This window comes from Alnus glutinosa, chromosome 1 (assembly GCF_958979055.1).
Source record: "Alnus glutinosa chromosome 1, dhAlnGlut1.1, whole genome shotgun sequence".
In the NCBI taxonomy this organism is placed as follows: Eukaryota; Viridiplantae; Streptophyta; class Magnoliopsida; order Fagales; family Betulaceae; genus Alnus; species Alnus glutinosa.
This window is the reverse complement of record NC_084886.1, coordinates 21451411-21467807: the sequence shown is the minus strand read 5'-3', so window position 1 is coordinate 21467807 and position 16397 is coordinate 21451411. Positions and strand designations below refer to the sequence as shown.

At 35.0% G+C, this 16397-nt stretch overlaps 1 long non-coding RNA gene and 1 pseudogene across 1 annotated transcript; one reads left to right on the top strand and one right to left on the bottom strand.

Moving 5' to 3' along the window:
* Positions 1 to 7920: 7920 nt before the first annotated feature.
* Positions 7921 to 9575, top strand: LOC133858780 (MLP-like protein 31; annotated as a pseudogene).
* Positions 9576 to 10540: 965 nt separating this feature from the next.
* On the bottom strand, positions 10541 to 12648 carry LOC133863051 (uncharacterized). Its single transcript, XR_009899362.1, has 2 exons — positions 12525 to 12648; positions 10541 to 10690 (listed from the first exon to the last, which is right to left on the bottom strand). It is a non-coding gene; the product is annotated as an uncharacterized LOC133863051 (long non-coding RNA).
* Between the last annotated feature and the right edge of the window lie 3749 nt (positions 12649 to 16397).

Genomic DNA, 16397 nt, shown 5'->3' with positions numbered 1-16397 from the left:
TAACCATAGTTCAAGAACTATGAAAACCAAAAATGCCAAATTCTTTAAGTAAAATGAGATCAATGAGAGTAGAGAACCTAATTAAAGAAGTGATCATTGAGGAGGTACTGATTGATGTCCCCATTCCTGTAGCTTCAAAAAGGTTGAAGTTCCTTTTGTTGATCATCTCGATGATATCATGTGAAGCGGTCTTTTATTTACCAAAATATATCAATAATAAAAATTACCAGTCGTAATAGGATGAATCTTTGTAAGATAAAGATATAGAGAGGCTGTCGAACCTCAAGGACTGTAGGAATATTGTTATCAAGTTTATAAAAATTAAAAATAACTAAAGAAAAGATTGTTTGATTTTGTTTTCTAAGACTAAATACATAAAAGTAAATATTATAGTGATGAGAGAAAGAATAGAAGATTGATTTCACCATTCACCGCATAACAATGGTCATTCATAAATTAATAAGGAAAATTCATACAATGCATGATATATGGCTCGTCTCACTCGAGTAGTTAAGAAATTACCTCTAAAGAATAAGTATTATCCATCTTCGGTTGGCACGGACCGTCCACCTAACCACTAAGATGCTGTACGATCCGTCTTCCCTAGGTATGTATTAGCTACGTCTTTAAAAGGATACACACAATTAATGGAAAAGTATAACCCATCTTCGATTGGTACGAACTGTCTACCTAAATTCACTAAACTAGAGTGTAGTACAATCCGTCTTCCCTAGGCATGTCCTATCTAACTATGTTGATCACATGTAAATAAAATTCGTTGTATAACAACCATTCACATAATCACAGAAAATTTAAAGGATTGAGTTCAATCAATATAAAAGACTTTCTAAGACAAGATAAGAAATTCATAATGATTGAATATAAACATTAAGATAAATTCTTACAGTTATACAACCATCATACATATAGAAAATTTCAAATTAAAATACAATCAAACCACTGTTACTTGGAAAGGGTTACATCAACACCCTAATATGAATTTAGCCGCTCATCGTTGTACTAGGATGACCTCTTGCCATGTTCTTCTCCTCTTCAACTTGTCAAGTCTTCAAGAAGAATTTTTTGTCTAAAGCTAAACACAAGCACAAACACACTTTTCTTGAAGCTTAGAGGTCTATTTTTAGGGAGCACACAAGTCTTAGAAGCCCTTGGAATTCCTAAAAAATCTTCTCGAGTCTTCTTAGTCCACGTAGGAGATTGAAACTTATATCCAAGTAGGAAAAGGATTTTAAATTCGTCCAGAATTACGGTCTTTTATTGCGGGGAGATTTTGGCATAGTAAACGTTCGAATTAGAGAAAATCTATTTCTGACATATTTGTTTCATTTTTTATTAGATTTTTAACGCTACCAATTTTATTGCAATCCAATATCTGTGTCAAAAGTTATCATCAAAATACTGAGACATGTGCAGAATCCAAATTTGAACCCAATCCGATTTTGACTCTTAGTGGAAAAATTCTGATTTAATCATTCACTTGATTTGATTAAACTTAACCACATCATATAGGTCTTCTATTACGATTGGTTAAGTTTAAACATATTTTCTAGGTCTTCTCAAAGTGTGCTTTAAGCCTAAAATCAATAGAATTAATTGCATCTTTATTTAAAACCTGAAAACAATAAAACAACATAAAATCAAACGAATAACAATGCTAAGGAATTAACATATATAAGTTAAGGGGCTTGAATGTGCAATATTCGACGCTTATCACACCCTCAAACTTACATATTGCTAGTCCCTTAGCAATACAAAACAAGAAGAAAAAAAACTGAAAAACAACTAGATAAATCATTCTTTCGTGAGATGTACGATTGTATTTAGCGTATGTAACAAGCCTTTTAAACCCCTAGAACTCCCTAATGGACGAGTGAAGTCTCGTGAAGGTTTGCCAAGAATGGTACCCATAAACATTGTTCCTACCATGTTATCCTCAAGAATGCATCATCATAAAAATAATGGTTCTCATTCATTAGCAAGCTTAAGAAAGTAAACTCCATCTTCAAAGTTTTAGGGAAATAAAAATTAAGCTATTAACATGGCATTATGAGATATCACAAGATTCAATTAGTGTAAAGTGAACTTACCACATAGTCATAGGGTTTCAAAAACTAATGTCAATCATGAATGGTTCAACACTCAAAATTCGCTGGACTCCCCATTAGATAAAACAACCAAGGCATATATATTATTATTATTATTATTATTGTTATTATTATTATATATATGCTGGCTATGTAATGCTTAGCTCCCTTAAGGATACGAAGTTAAACTTAGCCATTTTATCAATCAAAGAAAACTTCCACTTTTTGACACGAATACTCAATGCTTAATGAGGCAAGAGATCCGGTTACTCAATGAAAAGCTCAAAGTGATCAATATTATTCTTTCTTATTTATTTATTTATTTATGCCAAGGTTATTCCTCTAATAAGTTGTCCAGTTGCATCCAAGATATTGATAACAAACATAATTGATTTCAAATTTCATACCCCACAGACTACGTGCTAGTGTGCTTGTGATAATCAAATTGAAACAAGTAATATCTCATGCTGCCAAAGAAATTAACAAAACTTCTTAATTCCCTAGTCAAATGATCATGTGTTCATCATGTTAAACTCACCAATGAAATACGAATCAGAATTCAAAATCAAGGGCATGCTCAAGAATAACATAGCAAAATATTGGATAGTGTTTTGTTCTTCCATACCCCCAAACTTGAATCACACATTGTCCCCAATGTGTGTATAGAACTGAACATAACAATAAGAGAATAGGAATACCTGAATGAGCAGATGTGAGGCATATCATACCCCCAAACTTAATTGCAAAAACACATATCCTGAAAAAGATAGTGATACTCCAACCAAAAACTAGTTAAGTGCAACACATTGTTGTAAAAATATAAACTAAGAATGAAGCAACAATGGAGAAAATAAACCTGGAAGGAGATCATGTACCCTGGCTTGATAGAGGACTCGAGCGTATAGGGCCAGTCCTCGAACCAATGAAGCTGACTCATTTAGTCGAAATATGTGGAATCCACCAAGCCAACGAAATCCACATCCTTGATGCGCTCAATGCTCTCTAACCCTTAAATTTAAATTTGAAGCACCGATATTTTCTTCTCTTAGACCAAAGAGAATAAATTTTACCTACAAAAAGGTAATTCCAAATGTCCGCATATCGATGTAGATTCTTCTGAGTATTCTCAAACAGTTTCTCATCCAGAAGGGAATCATGAGCTGGAGTAAAGTGAGGAAAATACACAAGGAAGTCTTTTGCCTTGATAGTCTCTTTTTGTTCTTCTAACAGCCTTAACAAACTACTCTCCTAACCTCTTGGTAAGTCATCAGCAATAGGGGCTTGGAGTTCATATGGCGTCTCAAGAATAAGAGTGGATGATGAAGAAGCCTCAGTGCTCATTTCCTCTCCTTTTACTCGATGTAGAGCTTGTGGGGCCTCAATTTGCTCCTCCTTCCTCTCTTCCATGTGAGTTTCGACCATTTCTCCATTCTTCATTGTGGTGATGGCTTGCTCCTGAAAAGAAGTACTCACATCCACCACGTAATGTCCATCAAGATTGGCCTCTGATTGACTCCAAAACTCCTCTTCTTCTATTTGATTTGCCATCTGCTTCATCTGAACTTCAATCCTGTCTATGGATTGAGAATGAAAGTGCAATGTCGGACTGAGATAGTTCAATGTCTGACTGTGAGAGGTCACTGTCTGAACGAGAGAGGTCATTGTTTGAGCGAGAGAGTCATTGTCTAACCCTGAGATTTCATTGTCTATTCCATATTGCTCATAAATTTTAACATCTGATCTTGAAAATCAAAATCCAACCGAGGAGATGGTTCAACCTGATGGTACAGTTCATGAAATTGTGGAGCATAATTTTCAGGAGCTTGAGCTTGCCACGAGATATTAGACTGGTTGCTCCATCCCGGGTCATAGGAATCAGAGTAAGAAATTCATAATGATTGAATATAAATATTAAGATCAATTCTCATAGTTATACAACCATCATGCATATAGAAAATTCCAAATTAAAATAATATCAAACCATTGTTACTTGGAAATGGCTACATCAACACCCTAGTACAAATTTAGCTGCTTATGGGGATGCTGGGATGACCTTTTGCCATGTTCTTCTAAGCTTAGGGGTCTATTTATAGGGAGCACACAAGTCCTAGAAGCCCTTGGAATTCCAGAAAAATCGTCTCTTGAGTCTTCTTAGTCCAAGTATGAGATTGAAACTTCAATCCAAGTAGGAAAAGGATTTCAAATTCGTCCAGAATTGCGGTCTATTATTGCGGAAAAGTTTGACATAGTAAACATCCAACTTAGGGAAAAGCTATTTCTGATATATTTGTTTCATTTTTTATTAGCTTTCCAACGCCACTAAGTTCATTGCAATCAAATATTTGATCCAAAAGTTATGATCAAAATACAGAGACATGTGCAGAATTCAAATTTGAACCCAATCCGATTTTAACTCTTAGTGGAAAAATTCCGATTTAATCCTTCACTTGATTTGATTAAACTTAACCACATCATATAGGTCTTCTATTATGATTGGTTAAGCTTAAACATATCTTCTAGGTCTTCTCAAAGTGTGCTTTAAGCCCAAGATTAATGGAATTAATTGCATCTTTATTTAAAACATGAAAACAATAAAACAACATAAAATCAAACAAATAACAATGCTAAGGAATTAACATATATAAGTTAAGGAGCTTGAATGTGCAACATTTGATATTATCACCATGGAACAACAAGGAGTAAATGATTATCCACCTTGTAATGAGAACACCATTAATGAACCAATCATGGAGGCACCATAACTTGTAGTCTTACGCAGATCCCAGAGAGACTAGAGACATGTTGTTTCGTCATACTACATTGTGTATCTTCAGGAATCTGTCTTTGAGATTAGGACAAGAAAAGATCTGGTTATGTTTTCATAAGCTATAGAAAGAGATGATTATGCTAAATGGATCGATGCCATGAAAGAAGAGTTGAAATTCATGGACCAGAATGAAGTCTCGGATCTCATCGAATTGCCTAAAACATATAAATGAGAAAGTTGTAAGTGGGTATTTAAGAAAAAGCATGACTCTAAAGGCAATGTCGAGCGGTATAAGGTCAGACTTGTGGTCAAAGGCTTTATTGATTACAAAGAAAACTTTTCTCTTGTATTTAAAAAAGACTTATGATTGAGAATTATTATGGTATTGGTGGCTCATTATGATTTAGACTTACACCAAATATATGTAAAAATAACATTTTGAATGGAAGTTTAGATGAAGAGGTCTACATGGAGCAATTGGAAGGCTACTCAGAAGAAGGTAAAGGGCACTTGGTTTGTAAGCTCAAGAAATCAATATATGGACTAAAACAAGCTTCTCGACAATGGTATCTAAAGTTCAACATTACCATTACTGCTATCGGATTTAAGGTAAACGTCATTGGCCGATGTATATATTCCCAGGTCAGTGGGAGCAAGTGTGTCTTTCTAATGTTGTATGTGGACAACATCTTGTTGGTTAGTAGCGATTTAGGTCTATTGTATGAAACTAAGGGTTTTCTCTTTAAGAAATTTGAAGTGAAAGATATGGATGAGGCATCCTTCATAATTGGGATTAAAATTTTTCAAGATAAAAAAAGAGGATTGTCTCAGAAAAATTACATAGAGTTCTAGAGTGATTTGGCATGCAGAATTGTTCGTCAATAAACACCATAATAAAGAAAGGTGACAAGTTTATTTTAGAGTCCAAAAATTGATTGGCAACGTAAAGAGATGGAAAATATGTTTTATGCTTTGGTTGTCGGAAGTTTTGTTAGGGTTTATGCCCTAAAAGTTAATTTCTTTTTGTATGGCATTTTCGGTTTATTAAAAAAATTGTTTATTCTCTACGATTTATTAGAACATTGGGCATATCATAATATACATGTGCATATTATTCTATATAATACATGTGCATATTATTTAACAAAAATGGCTCCAATTGGAGCCATTTTTTGAAAAGGCTTAAATTCGAGTCATTTTATTAATTGGAGTTGTTCTAACAAAAGCGGCTCCATTTGGAGACGTTTTAATCTAAACGGCTCAAATTGGAGCAGTTTTGAAAATGGATCCAATTTGAGTCATTTTTAAAAATTATAATTAGTATATATATTATATATTATATATGTATAAATGTAATACCCCGTATTTTAAGATATTAAATAAGTAAGTGAGAGTGCCGAGACCCAGCAAGAGAGATAAACAGGGAATGGGTATTGAAAATTCCTATTATGGATGTTGGATTTTTTTGTTGATACTATTTTTGGTGTTTTGTTGAATGTTTCTCATTTTTTAAGTAGTTGTGGATCTTGGCTCTAGGTCTGGTTTATGTGGTTTTTTTCTTTGTTTCATGGTGTTCCTGTAATCTGTCTTTCGAAAATTTTTTGTGGGTTGGTTTGTTGTTTCTTTGACTTATCTGTTTAGTTGTTCGGAAAATGGGGGAAGAGAAAAAAATAAATAAAGGATAGATTTCATTAATGATAATTAAATCTATGCTAATTCTTGCCTAAATTGATGGGCTTTGCAATTATATGATCTACATATGTTTGAGGCTTTGCAAGTCGGTGAGAGGATAAATAAAAGAAAAAAAGGTTACAGTTTCCTTTTCAATGCAATAATGATCGATACTCATTGTTATTGATAGAGGTATGTTGGGATGCGCAATAGATACTAGCTTCTAACAAAAAGATGTGTGTGGAAGCAAGTTACGAAAAAGAATGTGTTGGTATTATTATTTTTTTTTATTATTATTTTTTGATGAATAATGTGTTGGTATTATTGTGTTCTCTAAACCATATATATATATATATATAACTAATTCAGCAGTAGCTCAAGTATATATAACTTGAAAATTGTGAAGTTCAGTAGAAATTTGGGTCAACAAAATATCATAATTGAAGAAGCTAGATGCAGTAGATCGAGGTTGCTCATGCTTTGCGGAAATGGAGTCAAAATGGGACAATTGATTGATGATGCGAAGACACTACACAATAATCTGTAATTATGTAAGTGCGACACATAAAAAGAAATGCAAACGTGACAACTTATCATTTAGCGTGAGCGATAATCCAATAGTCTTTAGATAATGTATAAATAAAATATTATCATGTTTTTATTTGTGATATTGTAATTGTTGATCGAGATATTGCTTTGCGTTTGCGCTTACGTTTCATGATATGAAATTTTCCGTATATATAATATGGACAAGTGTGATGCGGCCGAGCAAAAATATTCATTGGAAAAAGGCAACTAACCTATCTATCGCAATCAAAAGATTTTGGAGTGGATACAGGTTTTATTTGCTGATTATTGTAAGAATAACATATAAGGACAAAGCCAATCATTGAACAAAAATCTATTAGATTTTCGTTAATTGGTTTATAATTGTTTTTTTGGGTGTTGTGTTTTTGAGAAGAAAATTGAATTTTATTCTCTTTACAAATTTCGAGACAAAGATAAATCTTTAACTAATAAAATCGATTATGGGTGACATCGGTCCCGGGAATCACGAGGCATGAACTGCAGTAGAAAACGTGCTAATATTTAATCTGATGAGATTTGAAAACATATTTACAATTATAATAATAAAAAACTTTGTGACACCTCAAATAATTATTTTGTCAGTAATGACTATCCAGGAAAGGTAGATCGGAAAATTCAACTAAATCCACGGGAAGATGTCCAAAGGAATGGGGCCATATAATCTGTATGAGCGCAGCAAGGGAGTGGTTGACAAGATATCTTTTTCTAATACTGAAAAACCATCAATTTAAGCCTGCTTGATCTTCTCCAACTCATTCTCATTGCTTCCTATTGTGTTTTAATTTGTTAGTATTTCCAACCAGTTGGGCTTGTAATACTAGCTAGCTAGCTGCAAAAATGACTCTCTTTGGTAAGGTGGAGGGTGATGTAGAAATTAAAGCTCCCGCTGAAAAGTTTCATGAGATTTTCAGCGGCAGGCCACACCACATATCCAAAGTCACTCCTGAAAAAATACAGGGTTGTGCTTTGCACGAAGGTGACTGGGGCGTTGAGGGCTCTGTCATCTACTAGGATTATGTCCATGGTAAGCCCATTTCATATCACACATGACCATCTATTCCCCTCTCAATTTTTGCTCTACAAATTGTTAGAATTCGAGTAGTAAATGTGTGAGAGTTCATACCTGCCAAAATAAGTAAGTGGATGGTCCAAAATTTGCTTAATTATACACCTGAGTTTTACATTCTTATATTTACTGCAGAAATATGAATAATCTTTCGTGAACTGGCCACTTCGTATACCAAACATTTTTTTATATTATAACGTGAATCTTTCTTTAAGAAACCTGTTCGGTACATTTAAATTAAGTTTAAACTATACTTAGTTTTACACACACTGACCAATTTGTCTTATGTCTAAACAACTTACAAAAACATAACTATATGTATGGGTCTTAGAAGCTAATGCAATAATTTTAGTCGATCTTCTATATAAGCAAAAGATAAATTCAAACTAATTCAAAATAGAATCTAAACAAAAAATAAAACAGAATTACATAAACACTCAAACTAGCTAGTTAAAGTTGATTTGCTTTTAATAATTAATTTAAAAGAAAATTAATTTGCTTTTTCTTTTCTCAATTTTCCAAACACACGCTAATGTTTCAAATTGGAAATTTTTTATTTATTTACAAAATCTTGCCACCACTCAAGTAATATATTTGTGCTCTTTTTTTTTTTTCTTTTTTTAATTATTATTCAAATGAGAAAAAGGTAGCTGTGCGGCTTCCAATCTTGTGTTAGGAAGAATTCTAAATTGATCTTCCATTCTCTCCTCCGAATCAAGAGGGAAAAACCCTCCCTTGTATTAAACTTGTGCTTGAGCATGTTATATATACTCGTACTGCATGTGGTGGGATCTAACATGCTTTAATTTGAATTACAAAACCTATTATATCTCTCGTTTTCTTGGAAACAGCATGGTGTTATCAATAGCTTTAATTGTTTCTTGTCGATCTTGTGAAAACATAGATGGGGAAGCAAAAGTTGCTAAGGAGAAAATTGTGGCAATAGATGACACAAAAAAGTCGATCACTTTCAAAGTGATTGAAGGGGATCTCCTGAAGGAGTACAAGAGCTTCGAAATAGTTGTTCAAGATACTCCCAAGGGTGAGGGCAGCTTGGTGCATTGGACCTTCGAATACGAAAAGCTGAAGGATGATATTCCCGAACCCAACTCATTGCTTCAGTTTGCAATTGATCTCAGCAAAGACATTGATGCTCACCTTACCGCATAGACAAGCTAGAAGGTTATTTTGCGTCTTGTTTATTACTATGCATATATGTACTTCTACAATAAAAGATCGGGATCGGAGTGCCACTGCGCCTACCGTGTGTTTTATTCTATCATGCAAGTCTGTGTGTGTATGTGAATGTTATTCTATCATGTAAGTCTGTATTTGATCCATATATTTACTATTTGTGGGTCAAATGTATCTTTACTGCATTTGGGGCTTTTGTAATATGTTTTACGAACCGTAAGTTATGAGTGTTTTCTTCCAAGTATAATTTATATGCGAATGTTTTAACAGTAATGCTGCTTAGTAAACTACTACACAACTGTCATATAACTTGATGATGTAGCAGTGAAAATTAATACTTGTAAAAAAAAAAAAAAAAACAAAAACAAAAAAAACTTTTACTACCACGTCATCTCAATTGTGCATGTGTCACTCGCATCAACCTACTAAATAGCATGAGTCATTTTTTAAATTGTGGCCTTACTGATGTAGTTTATTGCTGGGATATGCAATCCTATTACAAGTTCCTTAGAAGTTATTAGTTTCGGATTCTGATCCACAGTAATTACATGTCCAAATTGTTAGTAATTTGGCAAGGTAATGTGAGATACCTTATATGGGATCCACTTATATTGTTGCGGATTGAGCCTACTATATATTGTTGGGCTTCCTTTTGAATGATTGGGAGAGGCATTGATTGGAATTCTAAACCTGATTGGTCCAACTAGTATTGGACCCAGTTATGATGCCTTGTCTCCCATTTGTCATTCGCTCTAGTTATGAATCATTGACACAACTGTTGTCTTTTATGGTGGCCATAATTGTATAGCTAATTAGTTTTGGACACTTAAGTTGTGTGTCGAATCTCGACATCAAGGAGCTGATGGTCTCCCACATTTTGCATTGGGTCCCCGATCATTCAATAGCTTGCTACAAAGCACATGTGTAACGCCTCGCCTTTTATAAAAAGTCGTAAGTGAAAATTTCGATTTTCACGTGACATTACAACATCATCAAAGTTAAATATTGGAAGCGGAATATATTTTTTCTTTAACAATAACACATCAGAGCTGATTGAATTGCCTTATTCTATAAATTATAAACCACGTGTTCCGATATATACAAATACACAGAGTAATAACATATGTGCCATAAATGGCACTTAATAAATACTTAAACACTGTTTTCATAAATATTACATATCAACTTAAAAGTCTTAATTCAATCACACTGTAATAATATTATCATAATATTCCTAGTAGTTCCGTCGATCAATCCATCCTGCAAAAACTCTCATGAGATTGCGGTTACCACCACAATCTCATGTTATGGTCAAGTGAGTCAACTGTCCTTGACCATATAATGAAATACTGAATCATTTAAAAATACACTATACAATCATATAATGACAGTTATATGTATGCACAATTTCAATATTCATTTGTGCCTCGGGATTTAAACAGTTGGTCTTATTACTGATTAATGCCATAGGGTCTAAGTGTTAGTCTTATTATTATTAGTGAATTACTGATTAATACCTGTGGACTCTCACTATCTTAGGTCTTATTTAAACCTATGGTTTGAATCAGTACTGCCTCAGGACTATTCCCCTTGGTCTTTGCCTCAGGACTATACCCCTTGGTCTTTGTCTCGAGACATTAACCCTCGGTCTATACAATTGACTAATGCATTGGGACTTTCACCTACAATCTTCGCCTCAGGACTATACCCCTTGGTCTTTGCCTCGGGTCGTCAACCTTCGGTCTTTGCTTATTAACAGGTCATATGTTCTCACAGTAAAATATGCAATGATAGTTTATCAGGATAATCATTGATTATCTCAATAATATACTTAATAAAATAGGCATGGTTCCAAACAAAACATGTTACACACAACTCGCTTACAATAAATAAAACAGACGTCACAACGTCATCAAAGGCCACCAACACGTATCATCCCCGGTTAGTAAGAAATACTCACAGTTATTTCTTTGCTTCAGAAAAGTGTTCACACAAATATTAGCTGCAATATAATTTAACACCAATAATAATAAATTAGTACAACCTACTAATAAAATCATTTCAACTTCATTTTCATTTTTAACCTTTAAACCTTAATATAATTTCTAACATCATTCAAACATAATAACGGCATATAAAATAGATTAATTATAATGCCACATATTTCATGTAGGCATTATAACAGTATTTATTATTAAATGACTAAAATTTCCTTTTACATTTAAAATGGTCATTTTAAGAAGGATTGTTTTGAAAACACCTTTAATCATAACGGCTATGTATTTATATAACAGTTATATATATATATAAATCACATAAATATCAAAATAGCATAATATCCTATTTGTATAAAAATAGATATAACAGTTAAAATAACTAATTGTCGTAGTTATAAATAATTTCACTTTTATATTTTATAAAATTGAGCAGAATAATGACATTAATATTAATAAGGCCTAATATTACTTTTAAAATATTTGAGTGGTACAACGACACTTTTATAAAATAATTTTCATTTCATTTTAAATCATTCACAGATATATACGCTTATATATAATAGACACCCATATATATATATATATATATATATATATATATATATATATATATATATATATATATATATATATATATATATATATTAAGTGAAATCTCATATTTATGTACGTATATCAATAACATTTAGCATGTCCTATATATATATATATATATATATATATACACACATCATCAAAACACATATATATTGTATATCTGTAACACACACACACCTTTAACATCACACACGTTCTACAACACACACATCAGAGTATTTTCCTCCACACACCTATCTGACGCGCACATTTTAAACTGTTGTGCATGAGACAAGAGACATGAGATGGGTATTACGTGAGACCTATGTGATATATGGACCTACCACTTGAAACCACTCATGTCTCTATGCGCGCACACACTTTTCCCTTTTCTTTCTTTCTTTATCTTTACTTCTTATCTTTCTTATACTTCCTTTTTCATCTTTTCCTTTCTGCAGGTAGCTCCGACCGAGAGACAGAGGCAGCGTGATGGAGATCGAGGGAGAGAAAGAGAGAAAGAGTGTTACAGAGAGTTGAGAGGAAGATGGAAGGAAACTTACCAAAAGAGCTGCTGATTTCCAAGACCCACAGAGAGAGGAAGAAAAGAGAAACCAAGAGAGACCAAGAGAGTTTCTGACAGAATTTTCTGGTTTTTGTGCGTGAAAGGGAGAGGCCTGCTTTTCCTTTTAAAGGTGCTTCAATGGCTAGGATCCCTTTGTGGGAGCTTGATCCAACGGCTGAGATTCCTTCTTGGGCAACAAGTTTGGTGCTTTGGAGTTGGTGTTCTGTGATTTGTCCAGCAGACCGTAGCCTTAGAAAAATATCTCCCATGTTTATGTAAGCAGAATTTTGATCCTAACAAGTGCCTTTTGTTCTCTTTTTCATTAAGTTAAACTGGGCGTGAACTAAGAAGGGACTAGGCTGGGTTCCATGTGAGTTGGGCTGATCTATTATCTCATATGGGTTGGGCTGGGCTAGATCATGTGGGAATAAAATGGGCCCACAATTTTATATATTAATTTTCGTCCAAATTAGGAGTACTATTTTTCGCGAGTATTTTCGTACCCTAAACGGAATTCAAAAATTATGAAATTCGGAGGGTAGATAGAGACTTCGATACGAGCGTTCTGGCTTTTGAATCGATCAAAATGGAGTTCGTTTGATCCTATTTCTGTCGTTCTAAAGCTTAAGGTCTGTTTGAATTTTTGTTAAACTAAAACTATAAATGCTTCTTAATAAATGAATATTTATTTTCATAAATATTTATATTTATTCTTTTGCCTTATTATTAATTCTTAAATCATATTTTAAGATATTTTATTTAATATCTTAAAATGCGGGGTGTTACAACATGACCCTTCTTTGGATATTCATTTTGCTAAAATCGGCCACATAGTGAAAGGTGCTTTGGTGTACATGGCCATGCGCTTGCCAACTGCCCTATATAATCTGATAAGAGGTACATGGCTACATCTTGTCCAATTGCTAAATGTAATCTCGTCGAGGGTACTTGACCACATATTCGCCAATTGCGCAACATAATCTGATTTGGGGTACCTAACTATATGTTGGTTAATGCCTGATATAATCTAATATGGGGTATATGACCATATGCATATTAATTGCCCAATATAATCTAATCTAGGGTGCATGACCATATGCTAGCCAATTGCACATACAATATAATATGATATGGGTACATTACCATATGCTAGCTATTAGTTTATTGGCTACATTCTGTTGACAAAATCACTACTATATCAGTGTACTGCTATAACAAAATCACTACCATATCAATTATGACAAAATATCTAAATGCGGAATTAAAAGAAGACAGATATTTTTTTAACGAAGTGGAAACTCAGTTAAAAGAAAAACCACTCCAGAGCAGCCAAACCCAAGAAATCCCCTATTCAAAAGACAAAACTATTTACAAAGCACTCGTACTCAGATACCTCTAATGCAGTAGTCATACCTTTTGTTAGGTTTTGATTGGCTACATTCTGGTTGACAAAATCACTTGTATGTATAGATGCTTTTATTAGGGATTCCACTATTCAGAGTGATGTCAGAAGATTCTGCACTGCTTACAAGTCAGAAGGATTCGGCTCCCTGTCAGCCGTCCGGACGACGTGGTATCCCGTCCGGACGCCCATCTGTCCATTATTCCTTCCGTTTGGACGACGTGTCATACCGTCCGGACGCCCGACAGACCAAGTATCATCTGTCCGGACGACATGCATTTCCGTTCGGACCTTCACTGTTTCGAGAAGCTACTGTTCCAACTTGCATCCATCCGGACGTTTCAGCAAGCTGTCCGGATGCCTCTCAGTGATCGATTAGCTTCAGATTCTTTCCAAGTTCAATTTAAGGGAAGATTGCTTCAACGTCCGGAAGACGTGGATTCCCGTCCGGACGCGCTCATACATAAGGCAAGAATCGCACTTCAAATATCACCGTCCAGATGACAGTTAGCCTTGGTCCGGACGTGCGTTCAATAGTTAAGGAAATTACCGATTCGACTTCAACCGTCCGGATGCCTGCCTTTCATGGTCCGGACACGCGCATAGCAGATATGGAAATTGCGTGTTAAAGATTAGCCGTCCGGACGCTCATCCCCCATGGTCCGGATGCGCGAAAGCCTTATATGGAAATTACTTGCAGCGGACGTGCGACCGTCCGGAGGACAGTGTCTCACCGTCCGGATGCGGCTCTTAAACAGGAAAGATTTCTCAGCGAAATTTTCGAAAAAATCTATCGTACAGTTGTCCGTCCGGACGGCCCATGTCCACCGTCTGAACGGCACCCGCATATATCACTGCAGTCGCCCATTCTGTACCTCAGCCTATAAATAGAGGCCCCTGAGCATTGAGAACTGTAAGAATTCGGTATTAAATTCCACAAGTGCTCAGAGAAGTAATATTGAGAGATTGTTGAGCTTATTAAGTTTCCTCTGAAGCCATTGCAAGTATGATGTTGCTGCACTACAACTCTTAGGGGTTGGCCCTAAGGTAAAGGATTCCATTGAAGACCCCTTCAAGTAGGAGACCTGCTTAGGAAGCGTCCGTGTTGGGTTACACGTTAGAGAGCAAGGTACGACCTCTGCATCGGGTATATGTGAGTGTTACTATCTTGTATCTAGCTTTGTCTTCTGAATAGTGGATATCCTGGGTTTGGCTGCTCCGGAGTGGTTTTTCTCTTAATCGAGTTTCCACTTCGTTAACAAAAATCCTTGTGTCATTTATTTTCCGCCTAGTTATTTTTGTTGACACTTTGTGCACACACTTGCATTTTTATTTAAAAGTCAATTTTCAATTGGTATCAGAGCAGGTATACTCAGTTTAGGATTTATTTCCTGAGTGTGATCCTCATCTCTTGTGACTTCTATTTTTTTATTACACCTTTTATCATGGATTTCTCTCAGTTATCTGAAGAAAATCATGATATTGAGCTCTTTAAAGTTTTTGCTAAAATAGATAAAATTGTTTCTCCAAAAGAGCTCAAAAAGATGAAGCAAGAAAAAAAGTCTTTGATTATTCAGTTATCTGAATCACATGCTTTGATTGACTCTTTGAGATCTGAGAATACCATGCTATTTAATATTATTGATACACTTGAGAATAAATTAAAAAAATTCGGGTGGCTCGTCCGGCTCGGAGCTTTTCTTAGACCTGGGGTTTTTCGTCCACAACTTGGAGCCGCACGAAGGGGTCATTCATCGATTGTGGTGGTGGTGGGTCGTCCGGCATTTGGTGGTGGATGTGGGTTCGGTGGTGTACGGAGAATCGTATACCTGGGTCGTACGGTGCTCTGTGTCCACGAATCGTATAAGGGATGGCTGATCTGCAAAGAGGAAGGGGAGAGGTCGCGACGTTCACAGGGGGAGGAAGGAGCTGCACTGTCAAGAAGAAGGAGAGAGAGGGGAGGGAGGAGCTGAAAATTTTGGGGGAAAATTTTTTGGAGACAAATGCGTCTGGCATACGCAGGAGACGAATTTAGTTTGATTTCATTTTTTTTTTATTATTTTTTTTTTTAAAAAAAGCTGGTTAACCTGAGTTGGGTTAACCAGTGGAAGTGCGGAAAAAATGCGGACAAAATGATTCTCCGAAGCATTACCCTAGGGGTAATGCTTGGGTGAAGCAAAATTTTCGGATTTCATCTGAAAATTTTGCTTGGCAATGGCATACTTGTAATTATAATAATTACAAATATGCCATGGAGAAGCAAAATTTCCGGATGAATTCTCCGTAACACCACTCTTACCCCAAGGGTAAATGATAAAGGGAAATGCTTGATTTTTTTTTTTTTTTTTGACATGTCTACACAAGAGAGGGATGGGGGATTCGAAATGTGACCTCCGCTTCATGAAGCGTGGTTTGCAGCCAATTGAACTACCCCTTGGAGACGAAATGCTTGAATTATAATACTATAAA